A 25895-nucleotide genomic window follows, 5' to 3' on the forward strand; every position below is an offset into this window, starting at 1 on the left:
CTGTTAGTAGTTTGATTGGGACTGAATTAAATCTGTACATCAGTTTTGGAAGTATGGCTATTTTGACAATATTTGTTTTACCTATACAGAAATGGGCGGTATCTTTCCATTTTCTGACCATCTATTTTATCTCCTTTTTTTGTAAATCTATAGTTTTCATTGTAGAGATCTTTCACTTCCTTGATTAGGTTAAGTATTTAATTTTTCTTGAGCTATTGTAAATGACATTGTTTTCTTAACTTCATTCTCAGTGAGTTTATTTTTGGTGTACAGGAAAACTATTGATTTTTTGCATGTTGATCTTGTATCCTGCTGTATTGCTGAATTTTGTTATTAATTCTAAAAGTATTTTGGTGAAACTTTGGGGGTCTTCTATGTAAAAGGATCATGTCATCTGCAAATAATGAGAATTTCATTTCTTTTAAGTGGGGTATTGAGGTTACCAATTATGATCACCTTGGTGTTTACTTGATCTTTTATGTCCAGCAGCATTTATTTTCATGAAGTTAGGTTCTACAATATTTGGTGCATATGTATTTACAATTGTTATCACTCCCTGCTGGATTGTTCCTTTAACTAATATGTATTGCTCTTCTTTGCTTCTGCTGATCAGTTTAAGCTCGAAATTTGAGCCCAAAACTGCTACAGTTGTTTGCTTTCAGGATCCTGGGGCATGAAATGTGTTCCATCCTTTGATTTTTAGTCTATGAGTTTCTTTTTGGGTTAGATGGGTTTTGTGAATATAATAGACTGTTAGATTCTGTTTTTTGGTTCAGTCTGCCAGCCTGTGTCTTTTAATTGGGGAGTTGAGGCCATTTACATTGAGAGTTATTACTAAAAGTATTGATTCATTCCTGTCATTGCATTCTTTTTCTGTTGATGACTCCTTTATTTTCTCTCTTCTGTTTAACTATTTGCTTTGTTTGATGTACTCATTCCATCTCAGTTTTTGGCTTTATTTTCTTCCTAGTCTATCTAGTATAGTCTTGAGTATTTTTTGGAGTGCTGGTTTGGTGTTCATGTATCTTTGAAGATGTTCTTTGACATGGAATGTTCTTATTTCTCCATCAACTTTGAAAGATAGTTTGATGGTATACACTAATCTGGGTTGGAAGTTGTTTGGTTCTAGGGCTTGAAACACTTCACTCCAAGCTATCCTGGCCTACAAGGTTTGTGTTAAGAAGTCTGCTATAATCATGATGGGTTTACCTTTATACATGATTTTTTGCTTTTTTTCTGATAGCTTTTATAATTCTATCTTTTTGTTGGCCATCTGGGATTTTGACTAAAATATGTCATGGGGAACTTCCTTTCTCATTTAGATAGTAGATGTCCTGTCAGTTTCACTTACTCATATATTAAAGTTTTCTACATACTTGAAAAGTTTTATTATGATTTCTGTAAACAGGTTTTTTATTCCATGTATGTAGTTTGTCTCTAACTTCAATTAGCTTTAGTTTAGTCTTCTTACCATCATATAATAACTGTTGGATGAGTTTTTCTTTTTCTTTTATTGTTTTTAAGACTTCTTAGAGTGATTTTTTGTGACTCATCATTTTGTCCTCAATTTCAGAAAACCTGTCTTCACATTGGTCATTTATGCAATTTATGAACTCTATACAATTTTTTATATCCAGTATTTAGCTGAAAATTTTTCTGGAGACTGTCTTTGGTAAATTTGTCATTCATATTTTGAACTATTTTGGTCAGGTTCTTCAATTTTTTATTTGTTTTTCCCATATCCACATTGGTGAGTTTGTAATTTAGTTCCATCATCTTTAGGGTTATGTCTTCTTTGAATTCACCAAGTTTATTTACCTATTCTTTAATCATTTCATACAACTTAGCTTCCTGGTGTTTGCTTTTCCCTCCATTTGTGACCCTTGTATCTGCTTTGGAGATTTGGGGGTCTTGATTCAAAGGATCAACTTATGTCTTTATTAATTCATTCTAATTTTAATTCTTTTGTTCTAATTATTAGTTTTCTAGTTTTTCTCAGTTTAATTTGCTGTTCTTAAGCAATTGCTTTATAAGGATGCTTAGATAACTCATATTTTGTATTTCTTCTTTTCTAACCTAATTAAGCGCTGTATTAGATGCTTCCCACAAGTGTTGATTTGTGGTATTTTTATTATTATTAAATTCTAATAGTCATTGTGATTTCTTCCTTTACTCAAAGGTTATTTAGAAGTATATTTCTTAAGAAGCAAACTTATGGGAATTTTCTACTTATTTTTATTAATATTAGGTATAATTTCATTAGATAGCTAAACATACTCTTCAGAGAATTTTGTGGGGTGCGTGCAAAAAAGAATGTGCATGGAGCTTCTTCATTTGGGTCAGTATTTTTAGTCATATTGTTTGAAGCTTGTGTATTACTTTTTTTTTGTTTTGTCATTCCATAAATTACCAAGAAAGATATATAAAAACTTCTCAACATGATTGTGGATTTGTCCATTTTTATTATTGTGGCTTTGTCCATTTTATTTGTCCATTTTGATATGTCAATGTTTGCTTCATATATTTAGAAGTCAGTTTATTAGGCATACAAATTTTGTATTGCTGTTTCCTTATAATTTTATTATTATAATTTTATTTATTTATTTATTTAATTTATTAATTTATTTATTATAATTTTATTTATTATTAATTTTATTATGTAGTGTGTCATTTCTCTGTAAAGTATATGTTAAGTACATTATTATAGTTACAGTTGATTTGGAGGGTAGTGTTTTAATTATTGCTTAGTTTTCTTTTTACTCTCAAACATTCTATGTCTTTATATTTTAAATTTGTCCTCACAAACAGTGTATCATTTGGTTTTCATTTGTTTTCAATACAATCTGCAAATTTCTCATTGAAAGTGAATTTTTGAAACTTTTTTTTGGTACCAGGGATCAAACTTGGGTCCTTGCGCTTGCAAGGCAGGCGGCGGAAACACTGAGCTAAATCCCTGGCCCTTTGAAACTTTTACATGTGATGTAATGGCTGGTGTATTCAAGCTAAAACTACTACCTTATTTTGTGCTATTTATCCTAGCCAACTATTCTATTTGAATTTTGTGCTAAATTATAATCAGTTTCATTTCTTAAAGAGATTTAACTACAAATAACAACATGTTCTCTTACTATATCAAACTTCAGTGTTAGTTTATCATCCCTTGCTTTTTGGCTTCCTTTGCTATTTTTGAGACGTCTTCTCAATGTAACTCTTCTTATAAAACTAAATTTGCTTTTTTTCATGCTTCTGAGTTTTTTTCTCTCTTTGTCCTGTTATTTGCAATTTTGCTGTATTGTCTGAGTATGTTCTAATAACTTAATCAGCTTAGGATACATTGAGATTCTTCAAGTTGTGAACTGATGTCTTTTTTTTTTTGGTTTTGAAAAATTCAAAGCTACTATTTCTTCAAATTTTTCTTCTATCCTATTTTCTCACTGATATTCCTTATATCTCTTATCTTCTCTCATATCATTTCCTTCCTTTTATCTTCCTTTCCTTACTTTACTGCATTCTGGAGAGTTTCTTGTTTTTTTCCACTTTATAAATGTTAAGTTTAGCTACACTTAATTTGCCCTTAAACTCATCTTACTTTTGAGTATTATATTTTTCAATATTAGATTTTTCTTAATATGCCACATTAAATTTTAGAGTTTCCAGTTTGTTTCATTTTATTATAATTACTAACACATATTAATTGACAACTTAATAGGCTTCACTGGACATTTTCCTATGTGCAGATATCATTCTTTGATCATGTTCACCCAACCTTCAACTTTCTCTTCCTCTCCATCTCTAATTTACTTCTGATGTTTTAAGCTTGAAATTTATTTCGTAAATACAGCAATCCTGGTTATTTTGTGAACCATATCTGGTAAATTCAGTAACTCGTGTTTTGAGGTGTGTTATCTGTTTGTTTGTTTTTCCTGTTGGGCATTTATTACATCCTATTGCCTTGTAAGCCTGGTAATTTTTCATTGCATGCTGGATACTATAGTTTATAAATTATTTAAAGAATATTTTGAGACCTGGTATGATAATGTCTTCCTCCTGAAAAGATATTCATTTGCTTCTGCAAATAGCAGTGTGTGTTATCCTTATAGGTATGTTTTAATATAATGTCAAAGTAGGAGTTTGCTTGTACCATTAAATGACGTAAAACTTAACTATAAATTCATTCAAGAGCTGGTGTACGGGAAGCTACTGGAAGTGTACTGGAAGTTACTGGAAGTGTACTGGAAGTTATCAAGAGTATAGCTCTTCAAATTTTCAACTTATAGGTAACCTTAATTTGATTTATTGAACTCCTGCCCCTGGAAGGTTTTACTTTTCAACTTTATCCAGCCCTGGGGACATCACCAAAAAGGCAGTTCACCTCAGAAAAAAAAATCAATTTTTATTTCTGTTTTTTTTTTCTGTTTAGTTTCTTTTCTTTGCCTAGATCTTAACCTCAAATTTCCTCAACACCTTGCAAGTTTCTGATGCTTTTAAGAAGGTGCTTTTTAATGTTTTACTTCATCCAAAATCTTTGGTTGTCCTTAGCTGGAGAGTTAGTCCAAATTACCTAGTTAGCTAGGAATTTTTTAGTTATAGGAAGTAGATATTAATAAGTATTATGTACAGATATACTATTTAGATAGACTACAGTCTATGAGATATTTCTCAGAGATGAACTGATAATCATCAAACTAGCTAAAAAAGTAAAAGAATTGGTTTCTCCTGATAGTCCTCTGGCAGAAATACTGAAAGAGAGCAAGGGCAGAACAGATGACTATTATTTTTACACGTGCTTCTCTGTTCTAGTTGAATTTGTATTCATGTCATACATATGGCTTAATTAAATCAAAGTCTCCAATACCCATTCTCCTCTATTGTTTTTGGCAATAGAAAGCCACATAGCTGCAGACTACATTTCCAGATTCTCAGAAAGCTATAGTCAACTAGGCAGTGATTGCATGATCCATAGAAAAGTAATATAGGTTTTAATCCAATAATAACATCTAATATTGTTGAAGAATTACTATGTGCCAAATACTGTGCTATAAACTTCATATATATTATCCCATTTAATGTTCACAAACTATGATTTAGGTACCATGATTATCTCCATTTACAAAGACTCAGAGAGGTCAGTGATCTGCTCAAGGTCAAACATCTAGTATCCGACACAGCTTGCAGTCACATGTAATACGCTTGGGACCAAAATTCTTAGATCCAATAATTATGCACTATGTTGCAATAAAATACTTCTAGGTACTCTGAGAAACTGAGACTATCATATGAGGAAGGATAGTTGTCAGAAGGAAAGGGGAAAAGTGCCAGGGTAGAATCTTGGGAACAGAATTCCTGGTTTAGTGGTAGCAAATGTACTTATGGGAAGAGGGCAAGAGTGTTATCAGCCAGTATGCGTTCAGAACCCATTTTAGCAGAGATCCACCAAACATCACCAGGGATGGAGGACCAGTGTCCAGAGTCTCAAAATCAAGAAAGCTAGAATTTCTACTGGAATTAGTGGTGTTTAAATCTATAAAGCTAGTTGAGAGCAGCAGCAGCACCAGCACCAGCACCAGCACCAGCACCAGCAGCAGCAGCAGCAATAAAAGCAGTGGCAGCAAGTGAGTGATGTGATTGTTAAGACCTCAGGGAGAATGAAGAATAATGTACAAGCTGGAGAAAGAAATGGGCTAGAGACTGGGTGGAAAGGACTTTAGAGAACAATCAGATGAGAGTATCCGAGGAGGACAGAACAGGCTGGCAGCATTCTCTATCCTCAGAGAAACAGAAATGATGACAGCAATGAAAATAGCAGCAGACAGAGGGCCTGGAGAGACAACCCAGAGAAAGGAAAGAAGAATTGGCAGGAACTTGGCATTTCACCTACCTGGGGAAAATTTCTGTGTCATCCTTCTTCATTTTCTGTGTGCGTGGATCATAAGAAAAATAGTCAGCCCCTCTGTAGATCCTTTGCCTTGAGTGTCTATCTCTTGGACCATCACTTTGCTTAGTACGCAGTGTATACAACAAAGGCAGAGTGGAAGTCTTTCATAGGGTGAAGTCTCATAAGAAATGTGACTTGGGCAATGCATTTATTTTTTTCACTTTATGCAATTAAATATTGCCTCATGCAGGGATATGTTTTACCCTCAAGTTATCTGGAGAAGGTTTGAAAGAATGAAGTTCATGGCTAACCTTCAGCCCTGACTTTTTCTGTGATTTGAAGTGCTTTCTTTATCTTAAAGACAGAAGAAGTTGGACTAGAAGACGACTTCTAAGACCCTCTTGGTTTTTAAATTTTACGTGTTACCTTTATCCTATTGAGGGAGATTCTATGAAAGACAACTTGGAGCCTTTGCCTTGGGTCATGGCTCAGGTTTTGCACCACCTCTGTACACACACACACACACACACACACACGCACACACAAGCACATACATAACCACTCATAAACTGTAATTTATACCACATTGAAATGAGCAAAATGATCTGTTTTCTAATTATTAATGTTTCCCAATCTTTTACATATCACAACAGACATGAAAAATTATAATATCTGTATAGGCTTTATAAGGGCTGAAGGCCACATTATCTCATTGCATCTATAAAACTCATTTCCATCCCAGCACTTTTAACTTACCTTTGTTACATGGATTCTCATTTCTGCTTGTACACTCAAATCATGTGACCTGGAGCAGGGGTAAAATAATGATAATGCTCAGATTGTGCCCAAGCAAGTGAATACAAATAGCTTAGAACTTTTAAAACTACACCACGCCATTAATTTATCTGCAGAACAAATGTTAGTCATTAATTTCTTTTCAGAACAAATTTTAGATTTTATAGTAAACTAAATTTAAAAACCTTTCTCTGTGGTGCCAAGAATTAGACCTAGGATCTCATGCATGCTAGGCAAGCACTCTAACTCTGAGCTACATCGCCTGCCCAAGAAAATATTAAAAGAAAAAAATATTCATATACCCAACTGTAACTATTTCAGTCTTTTATTCCAATTGTAGGAATATCACTTTGTGAAGTGAACAAAAGCTAGCTACCATTTATTGAGAATTCACACCTTCTGGTATATTGTATCGAGAAAGTTTCTGAATTTTTCTGTGTTCTATTCTTTGGCACACATGAAGGTGATGTTTTAGAGGAGCTATGTAGCATCCAAGGCTGGACAAGGCAATTTATACAGATACTGTTGGTTTGCCTACATGATAAACCCAGCAACTCTGCTCATAGATCCATGCCAGAATTAGTTTTCAGAAACTTCTGCAAAAGGATTAAAACAGTTTCCTGCCTTGCCACCAAAATGTGTGTTCATTTTTCTACACCTCCACACCTGGCAGTATTTCAGCCTAACATTTGCTACAGTATTTTGGGTTCATCTTGTTTATTTTCTGCTTTATTTTTTCCCCTGATGTACATTTGATGTGAAAATCAAAGTTACCACTTCCCATATATACCGCTACTATTTAGCTCTGCTCTTAAACCATACTCCCCTAATTAAGATACACATTAGGACCCGAGTTCGATCCCTGGTACCGAAAAAAAAAAAAAAAAAGATACACGTTAACATAACACGGACATCAGAGTTTAGAATTTTTACTTCCAGCGTTAGCATTTGTAGCCCATGTCCAGAATAGCATCTGTTTGAATTTAGATCCAGAGGACAAAATTGCAGATAGACTAAAAATGAGTATTTGATGTGAACTGTTACTTCTTGGAAACTCACATTTTGAAATATTGATAAGAGGTCAGTATTGCAGAAAGACAGAGAGTGAACATTGCCTGGTGCACTGTTAAAAGGACGCTATATGTCAATGTCCAAGAAGTCCCGAATTCAAAGCAAGAGGCTCTATATTAATAGTTCTTACAATGAGTCCCTGGACCAGCATTATCAGCATCACCAAGAAATTTGTTAGAAATGCAGAGTCTTGGGTCTCTCTCCTGACTCACTGAGTCTGGGATAGTGGGTAGGATTTGGCAAACTGTTTTTAACCACTAACCTTGCATAGCTTGTGGTCTTGATGCATTATAAAGCATGAATATCAATAGTTATTTTCAAACCTCAGCTCAGTTGCTAACTTAGTCTGTGGCCTCCAAACTAACCTTTAAACATTTGCTCTTCTTTCCACTTTCTCTGTTTTCTGTTCCTCTATTCTACCTGCTCAGAGGCAAGAAAGCGGATAGGTCTACTGGTGAAATTGATGTCCAACTGGGTAATGACATGCCACTTTCTACAGATGCCCCAATATTCACAAGGGACTCTTCTCTGAGGTTTGGGATTTATTGTGTAGGTTCTCTGAAATGGCCGTTCAAGGTAAAACTGTAATGAGAAGGGTTAGGCCAAAAAATCTGGGGCCCCATACTCAGGATATAAAATGTGACGATCCTTTGTCCTCAGCTATAGTCTTTTACCATACAATTCCAGAACCACTGGAAAAACTCCTACTTGTCATTTTGTTACATTTGTAACCTGTGGATAATTACACATGGTACTCTCTCTGTTTCACAGAAGTATCATGAGGATCAAATGAAAAAGTGATTATGAAAATATTTTTAAAACTGTACAGCACTGCACAAATGTCAGGGTTTTTTTTGACCTAATAGTCTTGAGAAATTTTTCTGTCTCCTTCCCCATTCTTTGTAATTCTGGTCTTGTTGGAGAAAATGAGGCCTCTTCACTTCCCTGTAAGTATTTAATTGTTGGCCATGTCGCTCTCATTTCTTTTATGAGCAATGGTAGTCAGGCCTCCTTTGGTTGTGAATAATAGAAACTCATCCCAAACTCATGTAAACCAGAAATAGGGGAGCCACAGAAACAAAGGAGGGGCTGTAGGAAGCAGGGCATCTGGGACTAAAACAAGAGAGGTGACACTTTCTCTGCGGCTTTTTTTTTTCCTGTTGTGATTCTCTTTTCTGCCAGTCTTCAACTTTGCTCTAGTGCTAACTGGTTCTTTCTACTCAGGTGAGGCTATTATCATGTAACAGAGAACATGGCTACAAGCACAGATGGGTTAACAACTCCTGAGGAAGAAGACAACATCTTTCTCCCCACTGTGCATATCTGAATCCCAGAGCTGCAATGTGATTGGACCAGAAGGATGAGGCCAGGTCTGGGTCATGTGATCACTTCTGAAGAATAGTTAGCAGCTCTGGGAGTACATACCACATGACCAGAAGAAAGAATATCGGAAAGCTTGTTCAGAAGACCAAAGAGCTAACTAAGACTTCCATAGGAATCACCCGGGTATGGTAAACTGTTATGAGGCCTGAGAGGACACTTATGTATGTGATAATTTTTGCTACTTCCAGTAGTTCATGTAAGTATGGAAAAGGGCTTACAGTACTGACACATACAAATGACAGGAAGATGTCCTAAGCAGAAAACTTTAGCCATAAATAAAGGTTTCATTGCTTTTTTTTCCATTTGAATTCAACAAGTAATATAGATTACCATTTGACCATGAACAAAATCTAGACAAGAAATAAAACCTCTGGTAAGGAGATTTTAAGCAGCTAAGAAACATGCCTGCCCTCAAGATTCTCCTAATCCAGGACATTAACAGCCCAGGATGTTTGTGTTGCATTCCATCTTCCTCACAACAACTGTCACCAAGGAAAGGCAAATGAGCAGCTTACATAGAGTTGCATAAATTCTCTCTGAAATGCAGATGATACCCAAATTACATCTTTGCTTTATAACATACTTATGTTTTCATTAGGATTTGATATTTATTTCTTAAAGGAAAAAACATCTAGTGATACTTCTAACCTATCTGTAACAACAGACTGTTGCTTCTTAAATCAACACACAGGGACCAGTGGTGCAATATAAATTTATGGGTGAAAGATGCAGCATTTGAAAAGTCTAGTACTCCCTAAGAGCCATAGTGGCAACAACTTATGAATTTATATGTTGTTACAGATTAAAGTAATTATTTAGACTGGTTCAGGGAAGCCAAACATAATCCCCACTCTTAAAACAAGCTACAGTCTGCAATTTCATCTTTAAAGCCCTGGTTAACCTGGTGCATATTATCAATAATTTTGAAAACTATATTTCCACTGAAAAATTATAAAAGAAATGACACCATTCAATTTCTTTATGCTTTGCATTCTTTCAGAGTTGGCAAACATAAAAAAGTCAGCAGGTGCAACTGCTATTCCCTCAGCAAACCTGATAGAAGTCCTTCTCTTGAAAGAACTTTCAATTACAGACTGTCTCTCCGATAGCCTGTTCTAGGCTCCCTACAGACAGTATCAGAATAATACATGAAAATGCAAGACTGTGAGACACTACAGTATGCTGTCATAGGTCATGAAGGAGAAGAAAGAAAGAAAAAAGAGCCAAAAATCTTTTATTTTACCTTTTTACTGTTTCCTCCCATTTTGCATTTCTTTTCAATTAACAAAGAAGGTGTCATTGTTCAAGAGTGAGACATGACAGAATGCACTAATTCATTTACTCTCTGGCATGCTTTGTGCCATGTCTCTTATGAATTCACAGTGTGACCCTCCACTGCTACTGAGTTCAGCACTGGATCAGACACACATTATGTCAATAGAATAAAACATGTACAGAGGGGCTGTGGGTGTGGCTCAATGGTACATCATGTACTTAGCATGTGTGGTCCTGGGTTCCCACCCCAGCACCAAATCTATATATTATATAATTATACATATTACATAATAAGGAATATAACATATAGTCATAAAATATTCCCCTCCAATTTTTGGTAGTTATTATATTGGCAAGTAAATTTTTTAAAAAGTTTACTTTTTAATGGTATCTTTTCTACTAACCTCTTAAGTCTGATAACTTCTCTAAATTTTCATAACAGTGCATGATTGCCATTTTGCAGCTCTCAATGACAATAAAAATTCCCTTTCAATTCAATACATTTGATATGCACATAATTCCTTTAGTGTGACACTTACTTAATGTCTTGTTCAATTTGCCATTTGTAAAGGAAGAGTGAGAAACCGGGTGATCTAATACATTTCTTATAAGGACCTGGCACGTTGTATCATGTGACAGCAGATGGCATGCGAAAACCATTGTGGGAAATATGGCCCCTGTTAAATAGGCTGTGAATGTGCAAGGTTGTGCATGTCTCCTCGGAGTGCCATTCAGTCACCCTGGCATCTGCAGGAGAATAAACAGCATCTCGTTCACTTTTATAACGAAAGCTAATGTGAGCGACCTCAGGAAAGTCATGGAACTGCAAGTGCGCCAGGCCTGTTGCCGGGTGGTCAAATGCACAGACTGGAGCTGACAGCATTCACTCCACGGGGGCACTGGGCTTGGACAGGCCCTGGACATTTGGAATGTATCAGACTGTTCAATAGGAAGCCACAAACAACTGAAATCTCTGGAGATGCAAAGGGAGAAGCAGAAAGTTCATTTGGTCTTAAAAATCGTCTTTGTGTAGCTCCCTTGTAGGGGAGAAAAAGGAGTAGCTACTTTGCATCCAAAGGTGGCCCCTAGTCTAAGTTCTTTAAACCTTTTCACACTCTGAGAATTTCATGCTCTTCTCTTAATTCACACCAAGGAGAAGCTAAATTTTGTTCTGCAGAACACATCCAAGGCAGCATGCTAATGAGAATTATTATTAAGCAATGTAGAGTTGGCACAGTCTCTTGCAATCTGCTCAGCAGCAGAAGCAGGAAGGGCAAAGGCAGAGAGTCAGAAAAGCAGCTTTACTGAATGCTCTTCTGGACCTGATTAGTTTTGGTCACTTCAACACCAGGCAAAGCCAAGTATAATTGTAAGCTTCACAGGCGTGGCACACTGCTTCCCTCTCTAATATATTTCGCCTCTTTTTAAAGCAACACCTGCATTATTTTACTGTTGCTTTAAAAACATTGCACTCATAAGAACTACAAAGTTGAGTTTCTACAAGTTCAGTAGCCAGGGTACACGAAAGGCCAATTTGCTGTGCATTTTAGAATTTCTTTCATTTTAGTCCCTCATCCAGACAGGGCCGTCTCAGTCTCAGAACAGGAATTAAGTCTCAGAGCCTTGTGTGGCATAACTTTTGGAGTAAGCTGTGACCTCTTGGTTAGATAGAAGAGTGGACCACAATCATGGCCCAACAGAGGGGCCCCAAAGGAGAGCTATTAGGAATAAAACTCCAAGCAGTTAGATGAAGCCATTTGTGAAGATACAGAAGGAGCAAAATTAATTAGAAACAAACCATGAGACCAAAATAAAAGGCCATTTCCACAATTGGTTTGTTGCTAAAAACATTTTGTCAGACCAGCTTTACTGGAGTATACTGACATGAGGCGATCCTCAGACTGACAGGCTGTGGCCGTCCATACCTCTGCCTCTCCCTTGGCTGCTAGACCCAAATTGTATTCACCCTCTCGGCAGCTACCACCAAGACAAGAGCCTTTTCCTTTTTTCTGTATTCTGAGACACCTGAGAGACTTAGCTTCTCAGTGTAGTCACCACGTCCTGCAGTGTCCAGCCTCCTCTCCAACCTCACTGAGCCTGCCTTGGCTCCAGAGGTTTGCCTCACTTCTGGCCTGCATTGTAATGATGGCCTCTTGTTTCATATAATGCCCATCCTGCACACTGTCATCCACACGTCTCCAGACTAGAGTTCTAGTCATGTTACGTCCTTACTTGAAATTGGCTATTACCCTGCCCCTTCACGTGACAGTGCAGCCGTCAAGCTGTCCATACTCGTTCATACCATGCCTCTGTGTGCACTTCATACTCCAGCCACACTGACCACACTGGTTGCATTTCTACAAATGAAGCATGCTCACAGAGTCAGTTTTTTTTCTTGCTTTTGTATTTATGTTCTAATTGCTTTATCTGTTTTGACTACTTGCTCTTGTGTATTTCAGCTTTCAAAGATGCTCCAAACTTCAATTCCTCTGTGAAGCCTTTTCTGACCGTTACGACTCCTTTGACTCCAGCTATTCCTTCCTTCTTACCCTTCTTATCACACCTGCATTCCAACTGATTCTCATTTCTTTTTATGACTGCATAGTATTCTATTGAATGGATGGGTGATAATATATTTGACAAATATCTTATTGATGGACATTTCTTACCCCAACCTTTTTCTGAGGCCATCTTTTGAAAAATCAGTTTTTCTTTGTAATCCTGGGTAATCTTTTGGTGTTCAGACAGATTTTACATTAAATATCATGATAATGCTCTTGAAGTCCAATCCAGATTAATGATTTAGTAACAATAATTACTTTAGTGACAATAATTAATACTGTAGTATTAATATTGAATATTTATTATGTATACAGTAGTTACTTCATTTAATGCAAAAAATCCTCTGCATTGATTATTATTCTTATTGTACAAACAAACAAGATTAAGAAGGTTGAGTGATATATTCAAAATCAGCCAACTACTAACTCTTGGACTGATAATTTGATTAAACATCTCTCCTTCAATATCTTTATTTAAGTCAACTTATTTATTTTACTTTTAAAAATAAAAGGAAGCTATACATCATTGCCACTAATAGGGATTCAAAGCTGCTTGACACAGTTCAACGTAAGAACAAAAATAAATATGAAACTATTCAAGTTTATAACTTGCAAGGGTGCCACTTAAAATTACCTTGTGTACATAAGATGTATAGCATGCTTTGGGAAACACTGGATTAAGATAAGTCATATCCAAACTATAATTATTTTCATAGTATCTGAAAACAAATATCACACAATTATTACATTAGGATCTATCCTTATAAGTTGTATCCTTAAAACACTGAGTAAAGAAATTTATATTTTACCAAATCTAAGATTCAAATGAATGAATATAAAGGCAAACACCACCCACTTTATTTCTGCCCTTGACTCACCAATCCAGGGCTTTTCCAATAGGTTAAAAAGGCTCCCCGTGGGCCAGGGATTTAGCTCAGTGGTTCTGCCGCCTGCCTTGCAAGAGCAAGCACCTGAGTTCGATCCCCCGGCACCAAAAAAAAAGAAGGCTCCCCAGGCCTCTCTTCTTATAGTAGAAAACTTCAGAGTCCGTTGTGTGGGAAACAAAGAAATAAATAGGAGAGGAAAGTTAAAAAATAAGGGCTTTAGATTAGCAATAATTTATGAAAGACATAAGAAAAAAGATGATATGCTGGACTTCACAACTCTCCTGGTGAACTGGTTCTATGCTGGGCTCTGCGGGAGGTAAATTTTAGGAAAAGAAAACCCAATCTAGTATATTCTATGATAGTGTTTCTTATTGCAGTTTCCTGGGCACCTACTACAAATCCAAATTCCTGCACCCAACCTCTGTCTCTCTGAATCAGAATACTTATGAACATAATCTGGAAATCAGCCTTTTAAAAAGCTCCCTAAAAAGACTTTCTATGCACAGTCAAATTTGTTCATTATTTTCAAGTAGAATCCACTTAAAGGATATAACTTGATATTATCCAATCAATTTAGTTTCTAAAAAAGATAACATAGGATATGATTGTTTTAAAAATATTTTTATTGCATTTGAATTATGTTTTAATAATCCCTTAAGTTATCAAGAAAAATGAATTGATACTAGAGAAATCAGGAAGCTGTATAAATATAAATGATCAGTTTGTGAGCCAATTAAACAAAATTCTTTGATTACCTAGGATATTGTGTATCAGGCACTGTGTTAGTGGGATTCACTGAGATGAGAAATCTTTGAAGAAATGTAAGGACATGAGTGATAGAAAATATCATATGCAAAGGGATAGTTTCCCACAACTTCTATTCTCCTGATTTTCTTTTGTAACTGTATTTTTAGCTGAGATCACAGGATTACACTCACCAGTCCCTTTTGTACCTAGTGTGGTCATGTATGAAATTTCTGGCTAATAGGATGTAAGCAGTATTAATGAGTACAATTTCTGAAAGTTCCGTAAAGGAAAGGGGCCTGATTTTTCCTCTTTCCTTATTTCTTTCCTATGGACAGGCTTCATGATTAAAGATGTCTTGGAATACAAAGGAGCCTTGGGGACAGAGATTATGTATAGTAAAGCAACAAAATAGAAGGAAGCTCGATAATTGCACTGAAGAGCATATACAAGTCCACACTCACTTCCTTCCAGACGATCAAACAGAAAAGGAATATTTGATGTGTTGAAGTCACTTTTGGGGATTGCAGGGAGGTACTTTCTATGACTTGCAGTTAAGCCAAATCTTAATTAATTAAGATGGTATTTCTTAAATTTGAAGAGAAGATTCTAAGAGTATAAATTTTGTTGCAGGTAAGTCTTTGTTTTTAATGAAATCTAGATATAAGTATTATATCACTTAATCACAGCAGTTAAGAATAGTGCCTTCTCTTTTCCTTTTCTCTAAAATTTGTAATTTGGTTGTTTATGGAAGCTATCAAGAAATTCAAGGTATTGTTGGATATTTCTATAGTTCAACTATTGTGTGAAGCAGCTCAACTTAATGATATCTATAGCTAGGGGTTGAACTGTAATATTCTCCCTATTTCAAATGATTGAAATGGGCAAGGTGGAGAATTTTGGAAAGATCTCACTAGACTAAACATATTTTGTTAAAGTGAAAATATGTCAAATATTTTTTGAATGTTCAAATAGGTATCAGGAGGTTGAGCAATAGGGAAAGCTACATAATTTGTGGATTCCAATGTAAAATGAAAATATGGAAGCCCTTAGTTAAAAATACAGGAAAAAAGTATCATTAAACATTAAAACACATGAGTTCCTTACACTTTTGTGGATATTAACCCTTTTATCAGGTGTAGAGTTTGCAAATATATTCTTCCATTGTGTAAGTACCCTTTATCATTCCCTTCGTTCAAAATTCAAAGCATATTCTTGTTCAAACAGAAACCCTGGCCTTCTGCAGCCATCAGAGCCTCTGGTTACTCAGAGAGAGATGTAACAAAATTTATCCTATACTTGCTTTGAGTGTCACCAAATTCCCGTTTATTATGAGTCTGGAGGAATTCTTTGTGGGCCACGCTGAACGCTGTTTGTGAAGAGAGCACAAAGAATGGTAGCACACATGCATATTGTCAAATCCTATGTTCTTGTTCTTGTTCTTTTTTTTTTGGTACCGGGGAACGAACTCGGGTCCTTGCGCCTGCGAGGCAGGCAGCGGAACCACTGAGCTAAATCCCCGGCCCCCTCTGTTCTTGTTCTATGGGCCCATTGGGCTTCAGTTACAAAACACAAGTCCCAAGAAAAATTGTAAAAATTTAAGTCTGGAAGAGCAGAGCATTAAACCAAATGGAGTGTCCTTGTGAGCATGTGTTCCATGTGTACAATTCCATGCTTTATATTCCAGGAAGCTGGATTTGTAGGGCTACAAGAAGTAACAGAACTCATGGGAACTCTCTCTGACTTAATTATTGATACAGCCTACAGGAAGGCATTTTTGTGCTGAAGCCTCATGAGGAAGATGTTCTTCATGCATGCTTTCTCTCTACCTATCTTATAAATTGCTTCACCCTTCTCTCTCTTTGTTAAACCTCCATGTATTATCCAATTTGAGTTCCTTACTGACTGTCCCACCTTTCTTAGGGAATTTTGAAAAAGATGTGTTCCACTCTGCTAGGACTACGAAATTTCTTACCTGTTCGTTCAAGTAAAAGTGTGGAAGAGTTGGGAGACGGATACTGATCCTATGTGGATAAAGATGGCTGTGGATGTTTCCACTTCAGGTTAGTGTCCTCATCATAGAGAACTGCAAACTACTTTTCCTATTAGATCACCTGGGCAAGGTGAACATGTCAAAAGGTGAGCATCCCATTATTTTTATTTTTAAAAACAGTATCGTCTGCAGTCATACTGAAGAAATGCCCTTTTATTTTGCAGGTTTAGACTGCTGTTTTTGGATAATAAATCCTTCTTATTATTTTGTTAAGAAGTATTATGTACTTCTTGACCCTGACTTGTTTTAACAGGAAAAAATATACTGGCTGAAAATGACTCTATCTGGTGAAGGGCAGATCTCATGTTTGGTCCTTCCTTCTCAAATGTCCAGGCCTTTTTCCACCTCTAGTCACTTGACCCTTTTCGCTGGGTATCCTATAGACAGCTAATTCATACTGCCATTATCTGATAATAGCTTAATGAATCCCACTCCTAGAATTAGCATCTTAATAGGAGACTTTTCTTAGTAAAAGAAGAAAGAGGAGGAGGTGCTTCTGGAGGAGATAGAGGAGGTGGAGAAAAATGATTTTTAATACCCAGAGTTCTATATGTATTAGATGAGGATGCAAAGGCAACAGATTACTCATCCAGTTCTTAAGTTTGTGCTGTAGGTGGGCATAGTTAATTAAATGAAAACAGAAAGAAAATTGAGTGCAGGGCTGAATATTCCAGGTAATGATGGGGGCTTTGCTGGACTCCTTTGACAAACACTTTACTAATTCACAACGATTGTATTTCCTTGAAAAAAAAAGTTTCACAATTCTTTCAGTTCAATTAAGCAAAGGACAGAAGTATGGATTTAATATATATTGAAACACCATACTAATAATGATTTAGTGGGAATGATACCGGGAAAGTAGAATGGTATATAGGATAAGTCCTATGGCATGCTTCCTTTAAATTACTTTACATGTTAAAAAAAGAAGAATTAGCCAGAGATTTAGCTCAGTGGTGCAGCCACCTGCCTCACAAGTGCAAGGTCCTGAGTTTGATCCCTGGTACCAAAAAAAAAAAAGAAGAAGCAGAATTAAAGAAAATGAGAAGATACCCAGAAGAGGAATAGCTGGATCAAATGGGATCTCTAATCCTAGTTTTCTGAGGTATCTCCACACTGATTTCCACAGTGGTTGCACCAGTCTACACTCCTGCCAACAGTGGAGAAGGGCTCCTTTTCCCTCACAGCCCCACTAGCATTTGTTGTTGGTTGATTTCTTGATATTAGCCATTCTTTCTGGGGTGAGGTGGTATCTCACCATTGTTTTCATTTGCATCTCTTGGATGACCATGATGTTGAACATTTTCTCATATATTTATTTGTCATTTGTACTTCTTCATCTGAGAAGTGTCTATTCATTTCAGATGCCCAGTTTTGGACTAGGTCTTTAAATTTGGGGAGGGGGAGTCATCTGATTTTTTCAATTCTTTTTATGTTCTATGTATTAGTCCTTTGAGGGCCTTACTGGCCAGAATTTTTTCCACTCTGTGGGTTGTATCTTCACTCATACCACAGTGATATGTATATATATATATATATATATATATATATATATATATATCCATCCATGTTTACAGCAGCACAGTTTGTAATAGCTAAATCTTGGAAACAACCCAAATGGCCATCAACTGATGAATGGATAAATAAAGAACATGTTTTTCTATACAATAGAGTATTACTCAGTCATAAAGAAGGATAAACTTGAGACATTTATAGCAAATGGATACACCTTGAAGCTATACTCTTTTTGTTGTTGTTGTTGTTGTTACTGGGGATCGAACTCAGGACCTTGCATTTATGAGGCAGGCATTGTGCCACTGAACTAAATCCCTGGCCTAAGCTATACTCTTAAGTGAAATAAATTGGACACACATGTGTAAATATTGCATTGTCTCTTTGGTGTAAAAAATAAAAGATGTAAGTAGGGGGTAATAGACAATAATAGACAATATGAAATAAAAAATCATTCAATAGGAATGGGGAGCTAGAGGGGGAAGGGAGAAAAGAAGGAAGGAAAAAAAGAATGAGGAAAAAATGGAAATGGGGCTTTTGTAAATAAAGAAGGGAAAGAAAGGTTGAAGGGAGGAGAGGGAAATGGGGAAAAAAAAGGAATCAAGATACAGCATGGAAAGGTACAAATTTCCTTTGATGAGTGTAATCATTATGTAAATCTAAATTGTACCAATAAAGTTAAAAATAAAAAATAAGTTAGTTATGAAAGCTTTTACCAAAACAATAAATGGCATATTGCAATATTTTGTCATTATTATTTGAAATCATTAAATTTAAAAATTTTATATGTTAAAAAAAAAATGAGATGTTAGGAAAAAACTCAGACATGTTTCAATTTGACCCTGAAATAATATCTTTTAATGAATCACCACCTACCAGGGAAAAAGTCACTCAGAAGCTTCTGATTTTTTTCATATCTCAATCCCCCACCCCACCATTTTATAGTTTTTTTCTCCAACAGCAGAAAATACTGATGATTTCTCCTTAAACCAGTCTATGTGTTCATTTTAGACCTTTGATCCCAATGTCTCCTTCTGAATGTCCTCAACTCCTTCAACTTGCCTCTGGATGACTGGTGCCTACTCATCCTTCTGCATTCAGCTCAAGGGTCAGCATCTCCAAGAAAACTTGCCCTTCACCTCTCTCCAACCTTATGGTGGCTTTAGCATCCAAAATACCCAGCTCTCATCTCCATCACTGTATGTAACTCATTATAAAGTTCTTTTTGCTAAGTGTCATTTATGTCACTTTACTGTGAATATCTCGAAAGCAAGGATGTCTTATTCTTTTTTTCTAATTTCCCAAATCACAATGGCAGTTAGTAAAAGACCATTGAATGAATGAATGATTTATTGAGTCTAATGAACTGAGGAATAGCCTATAATTTGGAGAAACAAAATGGCTTTACTAAGGCATTATAACTAGCTTGAGACTTGCATCCTGCTCTTTCAAGTTCAGATCATTAGCTTTCCCCTACAAATAATAGCTTGAGAGTCCCTAATAATAGGAGAGTGATTGTTGATTTTGTTTTAAAAAATATACACTCCTCCCCTCAAAGTAGCCAGACTGAAATGAATAGGCCTGAAAGTATTTTTCACTTTAAGAGAATTAAAATCTGGTTTGCTGAATTTAAATGCACTTGATTCCTTCAAAGACAAAATTCTGAACTTAGCATACTTGGTGCTCAGATATGTACTTGGTGAAGTTATTTCTAAGATTAAAGACACAAACAAGCTCATTAAGAGTGTCAAAAACTTGCCAAACATCAAATAGATGTTACATAACAACATTTTGAAGTCTAGGCTATTATATACAGATTGCACTTCTAATTTTTAAAAATCATGAATATTAAAAATTAAGGGGAAATTACCCTTTAAGTTTTTTTAAACTCCAAAAAATTTGAAAGTGTTCAGAGCCATTTGAAAACTCTAAAATCCATCTGGAGATAGTATACATTATTCGTGCTCCAACTCAAAATTATCATTGTTATTTCAGCAAAGGGGAAAGTCAGATGGGAAAATGTTTGTATTCATTTTCTTCATCATTGTTTAAAATCAAATTTTGTATGAAAAACTAATTTTCTGGAAAAATATCTCCTGCTGCATTAAACTTCCAGAAATTTTTTTGATGATACCTGTTGATTACTCACCCAACACTGATTTCCCTCCCTGCAACAAGACCCCACTTTCCATTCATAGTTCCACAGCTCCCTTACCTGAAGCCATGTGCTTCAGGAGGAACCTTGCCCCCTTTTTAATGGCCCATTCGAGAATTAGAATAAGACCCAATTCTGAGCAATAAGTTCAAGAAGAACATGGGAATTTCTGCAAAAATGGTTCTTTACCTATACATGATAGCTGTACAAAGAGGCCATGCACAAGGGTAGAAGCCAACAGATGAAGGAGGGCAGGACCAAAACACTACCTTTGAAAAGAAAGCTGTGTTGCCAGATGAGGCAGCCCTGAAGTCTGTCCTGCTTGTGAACTTCCAGTTATGTGAAATGAGACATTTTATTATTATTTAAATTACTTGAATTTTTATACCTTGTAGTAGAAAAAATCCTAATTAATATACAGCAAAAAGTGATTTCATGGAAATCACTGGCAATAAATATACCTAATGTAAAACTCCAAGAAATTTTTTACTTTGAAGTAATTTAGTTTCTCTGTTGTTTTCTGTTCTTGAGTTAACAAGGGTTTGGAGTGGTAACAATAAACTTAAGATTCTCTATCACTTTAGCTCCCATAGTCAATTACCTATTTATTCCTTCATTTTAATGGATGCATTCCTAAAACTTTGAGATGTTTTTGCCTCCTGAATCTTTAGGGCTATGATTCCACTAACTAATTCTGAGTGTATGAATCACACACAGAAAAAAATTGTGTGGCCCTTCTATGATGCAGGTATATAAATTCTGTGTATTCTCATGGAATGATGGAGTATTATGTAATTTCCATAAACTTTACACTGAAATCTTTACATTACTCCATTCAAATTCTTTCTGGGTACCCATAGGTTCTAAACACTCAAAAGTTCCAATATTGATGGATTAATTTAAAAATTCCTAATGTAAGAAAAATAGAAATATAGTGGTAGATTTGTGAGGTAAAGAAAATTATTTATTTGGTCCTATTTTTCTGGAAAATATTTTCCCCAGAAAATGTCAAAATTCATAACTTTTGGCTGAAGTAATTTTGAAATATTAGGAATCTAAATAATGAGATGTTCATCCTTAGATATTATATGTGACAGTAATAATTATAATAGCAAAAAGTTACTTTTTATGTACTGTGAACCAAGAACTGTATTCAACTCTTTTTTTTTTTTTTTTGCTTAAATTCTTTTATTGGTACATTTTAGGTATACAATACGTTTACATTTGTCATTGGGTGCTTGTACCTGTACATGATGTATCTTGGTTCTTACTTTTTTCCCCATTACCTGTACACCCTCCCCCCTCCCCCCTTCCCTATTTACATAGACTTCGTTTCCATTGTTTTTTCTTTTCTCATAATTTTTCCTTTCCCTTCTTTCCTTACCCCTTCCCCTCCCACCACCCCTACCCTTTTGGATCTTTTCTTCCTATTTCAAATTATCGAATATTTATTTTAATCCTTATTTGCACTTTCAGTTTCTCACACTAGAGAAACTGTTCGGTATTTACGCATGTGTGTCCTATTTATTTCACTTAAAAGTATGTCCTCAATATGCATCCATTTGGCTATAAATGTTTCCAGTTTCTTATTCTTTATGGCTGAGTAGTACTCCATTTTATAGAAGAACCACATCTTCTTTATCCAGTTTCCAGTTGATGGGCACTTGGGCTGTTTCCAAGCTTTAGCTATTACAAACTGTGCTGCTATAAACATGGGTGCACATATATCGCTGTGGTATGATTCTTTTAATTATTTTGGGAAGATACCCAGCAGGGTGTATTCAATTCTTTTATTATTGTGTTATCACATTTAATTGCAACAAACCTCTTCAGTAGTTTCTTGTGTTTTCTTCACTTTGCACATGAGAAAATTGAGGGTTAATGAGATTAATTTTTTTAAATCTCCAGAGCCCAGGTTCTTAATCTTTATTTTAAATAGTCAATAGACTATATTTTAAAAAGTCAACAATATAATTGAGTTGCACAAAGCCAGTATATTCTTCAATTGACTTAACAGTAGTGTTCAGACAACAAATTCTACCTCATGCTAATAAGACACATCCGAGGAATATTGCCAAATAAGGGAAGTTGCAATTCAAGAAGGACAGAAGCAAACAGGAATTCATCTAGGGGAACATGACAAGTATGGTAGGAACCTGGAAAACACCTCAACTAAGTGGTAAGTTGTTTAGCTGGGTAGACTATCTAATACTTTTAGTGATGTTTAATGAGACAATATATGTGAATTGTAGAAAAAATAGAAAATATATCCAGAGCAGGGAGTATATACCACCATCCAGAGATACCCATAGTTAGATAGCCACCTAGTATATCTTTTGAACAATATTATGTGTATGTGTGATGCTCAACCTCAAAAAAGTCTGTTTTTGATGACTATTGAAAGCTAAACAACCAGTGGAATGCCAGAATATTTTATGTATTAAAATTTTTTCTGCCTTTTGATGTGATACATGAAGCATACAATAGCATTTATAATATTCTACCCATAATGTTCTGTTTAAATCTGTCGAGCCTTGAAAATATCTTGCACAAAGAATAATGTAAAGAAAATACAACCAATCCTAAAACTAAAGACTAAAAAGGCTTGCATGTAATGTGAAAAGAAGCCGCACATCGCTGGTAGAATATTGGAGCAAGTGGAATGCCTTTCCCGAAAATCACGTCGCCATTCTCCACACCCATATCCACCAAGCTCATTGGTAACAACACACAGTTCTAGACCAGAACACATCTTCTATTCAAGTTCAGATATTGACAATAATGACAACTTGAACTTGGTGCAAAGTGACTTTGCATTTGTAGATTACCAAACAGCAAAATACAAATACATAGACATCCCTCTTTTGTTCTCCTACTATTTTTCATGAAGTTTGATGATCAATGTAATCTTAAACAAAATATAAAATCTTGCAGGCTGGTGGATATAGATTGATCCCTTGGTGTTTTTTTTATGCTACTTGGGCTAAGAAGTATGTATATTCTTTTCATATAAGAAAATCTGTGCTTACACAGTGGCATGTGTCTGTGGCCCCATCTCTCCAGAGGCAGAGGCAGGAGGATTGCTTGAATCCAGAAATTAGAGGTCAGCCTGGATAATATAGCAATATTCTATCTCATAGAAAGAAAGAAGGAGAGAAATAAAGCTACATCTTCTAAACAAAAGATCCATATCCAGAATATATGAAGAATTCTAACTCAACAAAAAAAGAAAACTCAATTTGTGTAGACAAAACTTTAAAAAATTAATCCACAAAATCCTTGAGCAGACCATTCTAAAAGTAATATTTGTAAATTGTCAATAAAAAGTTGAGAGTTCCATATCATTAGTCAGTGGGAAATTAAAGCCACAATGAGATACCACTACATAGTAGTATATTAGGATTCTCCATCAAATAAAGGAGTGCGTGTGTATGTGTGTGTTTGTATGTGATTATAAGATTTGGCTCACACCATTATGGAGGTTGAGAAGTCCAGACCTAGGACAACAAATAGTGTAATGGTTGGAATGCAAAATGCACCCCCAAAAGTTGTATTGTGTTGAAGGCTTGGTGATGTGTTCTAGAAAGTGATTGGAGCATGAGGGTTCTAACTTCATCAGTGAATAGATCCACCACTTAGATCATAATTTGAGAGCATTATTGGGAGATAATGCAAATAGGAGATGGAGTATAGTTGAAGGGATTGATCATGGGAAAATAACCTTGGAGACTATGTTCCCCAGCCGTTTCTTTTCTGGCTCTTTCCCTTTCTCTCTTCTTCCAGGCTGCCATGAGGGGAACAGTTTTCCTCTATTATGCCCTTCCACCAAGATGTTTCTACTTTAACCAAGGCCTCAAACAGTAAAGCTGGCTTACTATGGACTGAAGCCTCTGACACCATGAGCCAAAATAAATCTTTCCTCCTTTAAGCTGCTTTTCTCTGGTATTTAGTCACAGTGATGGAAAGCTGATTAACACAAATGGTATAATTGCAGTGTGCCACAAAGGCCTCAGAAGGAGGAGAGCTGATGATGTAAGTTCTAGTCTGAGTCCACATCAAATGCAAAATACAGATATCCCAGCTCAAAGATAGGCAGAAAGAAATATTTCTTTCTTATTCAGTATTTTATTCTGTTAAAGCCTTCAGTGAGGCTGAAGGAGCCTTACTCACATTGTGGAGGAGTAAAATCTCTTTTACTCAGTCCACGAGTTCAAATGTTAATCTCATCTATAAATGTATTCAAAGACCCACCCCAAAATAATATTTAGCCAAAAATCTGTGCACCCAGTGACCTCCATCAAGTTGACATAAAATGACCCATCACAATTTAAATGGCTAGAATCAAATACAATCACCATTCCAACTGTTGGTAAGAATGTAAACTGAACCCTTATATTTTGTTAGTGGAACTATAAAATTGTACAGTCATTTTTAAAATTATGTTGGCAGTTTCTTTTCATAAAGTAGAGCACAAAAAACATTATAAAAACAAGTCTATTTCTTAGCATGTATCAATAGTAAGGAAGACATATGTATACAAAGCAACAAAGCAAAATGTTCATAACAGCTTTTCTCATAATAATCAAATGTCTGTAAATAAAAGAATGAATTCTAAAATGGTGGTAGATTTACTCAGTAGAATACAACTTAGAAATAAAAGGGAATACAGTACTTTTATATACAACAATATAAATGAATTTCAAAAATATGCTGAGTGAAATGTCAGACATGAATGAATGCATACTGTTGACATTCATTTGAAGTCCTATGATATACAAAACTAATTCATGGTAAAGACTTCAGCGTGCAGACTGGTTTGGGCAGGGTAGGTAGGGAGGGAAAAGTTATGTAGTCACAGGAGTGAACATTTTGGGATGATGTAAATAATTTGTTAAAGCTAATCAAAGTACACTTAATAGATAACATTTTGCTCAACGAAAATTTTGTATATCTATGAAGAAAGTGAATCTTGATTCCTACTTCACACACCGTAAACAATATTCAATTATGATAGATTGCAGTTCTAAATGTGAAAAGTAAAACAATAAAGAGTAGAATAAAATATAGGGGAGTATATTTATAACACCTAAGTTGGCAAAGATTTCTTAAATGGCACATAGAAGATATTAGCCAATTTTTAAAAAATGAATAATGGTACTATTTTAAAATTCAAGGCTTCTGTTCATCAAAAGATATCATTATGGGAATGAAAAGGCAACCTACACAGTGTGGGAAGAAACCTGTAACTCATATATCTAAAAGAGACTTATATGTAACACACTTTAAGAATTTCTACAAGTCAATAAGAAATATTGACAAAAGACTTGACCAGACACTTTTAAAAAGAAGATAATGTCAAATACACACATGAACGTGTGTATTAATTAGTCTACAGAGTTCAAATTAAAACTATATTAAGACACCACTACATTCCCACTAGAATGACTAAAACTAAAGAAAAAATAGCAAGTGTTGGCAAGTATGTAGAGTAAATGGGACTCCTCTACACTGTTGGTGGGACAATCAACTTGAAAAGCTTTTTGGAAATAGGTATTGTAGCTGAATAGATACATACTCTGAGACTCAG

The 25895-nt window shown here is 35.4% G+C and overlaps 1 long non-coding RNA gene across 2 annotated transcripts in view; it reads left to right on the forward strand.

Annotated features, from left to right (window-relative positions):
- The window catches only part of LOC147825937 (uncharacterized), a 115446-nt gene that overhangs the window by 79395 nt on the left and 10156 nt on the right, over nucleotides 1-25895 (forward strand). The window contains exons 3-5 of one of the 2 annotated variants that reach the window (XR_015440095.1): nucleotides 14930-15224; nucleotides 16515-16654; nucleotides 19165-19352. This is a non-coding gene — a long non-coding RNA (uncharacterized LOC147825937). The remainder of the gene's footprint in view (nucleotides 1-14929; nucleotides 15225-16514; nucleotides 16655-19164; nucleotides 19353-25895) is intronic. The other variant, XR_015440096.1, reaches the window with a different exon arrangement.

This window comes from Heterocephalus glaber, unplaced genomic scaffold (assembly GCF_053883595.1).
Source record: "Heterocephalus glaber isolate CG9 unplaced genomic scaffold, H.glaber_assembly_v1.0 deba00001481, whole genome shotgun sequence".
Classification (NCBI taxonomy): Eukaryota; Metazoa; Chordata; class Mammalia; order Rodentia; family Bathyergidae; genus Heterocephalus; species Heterocephalus glaber.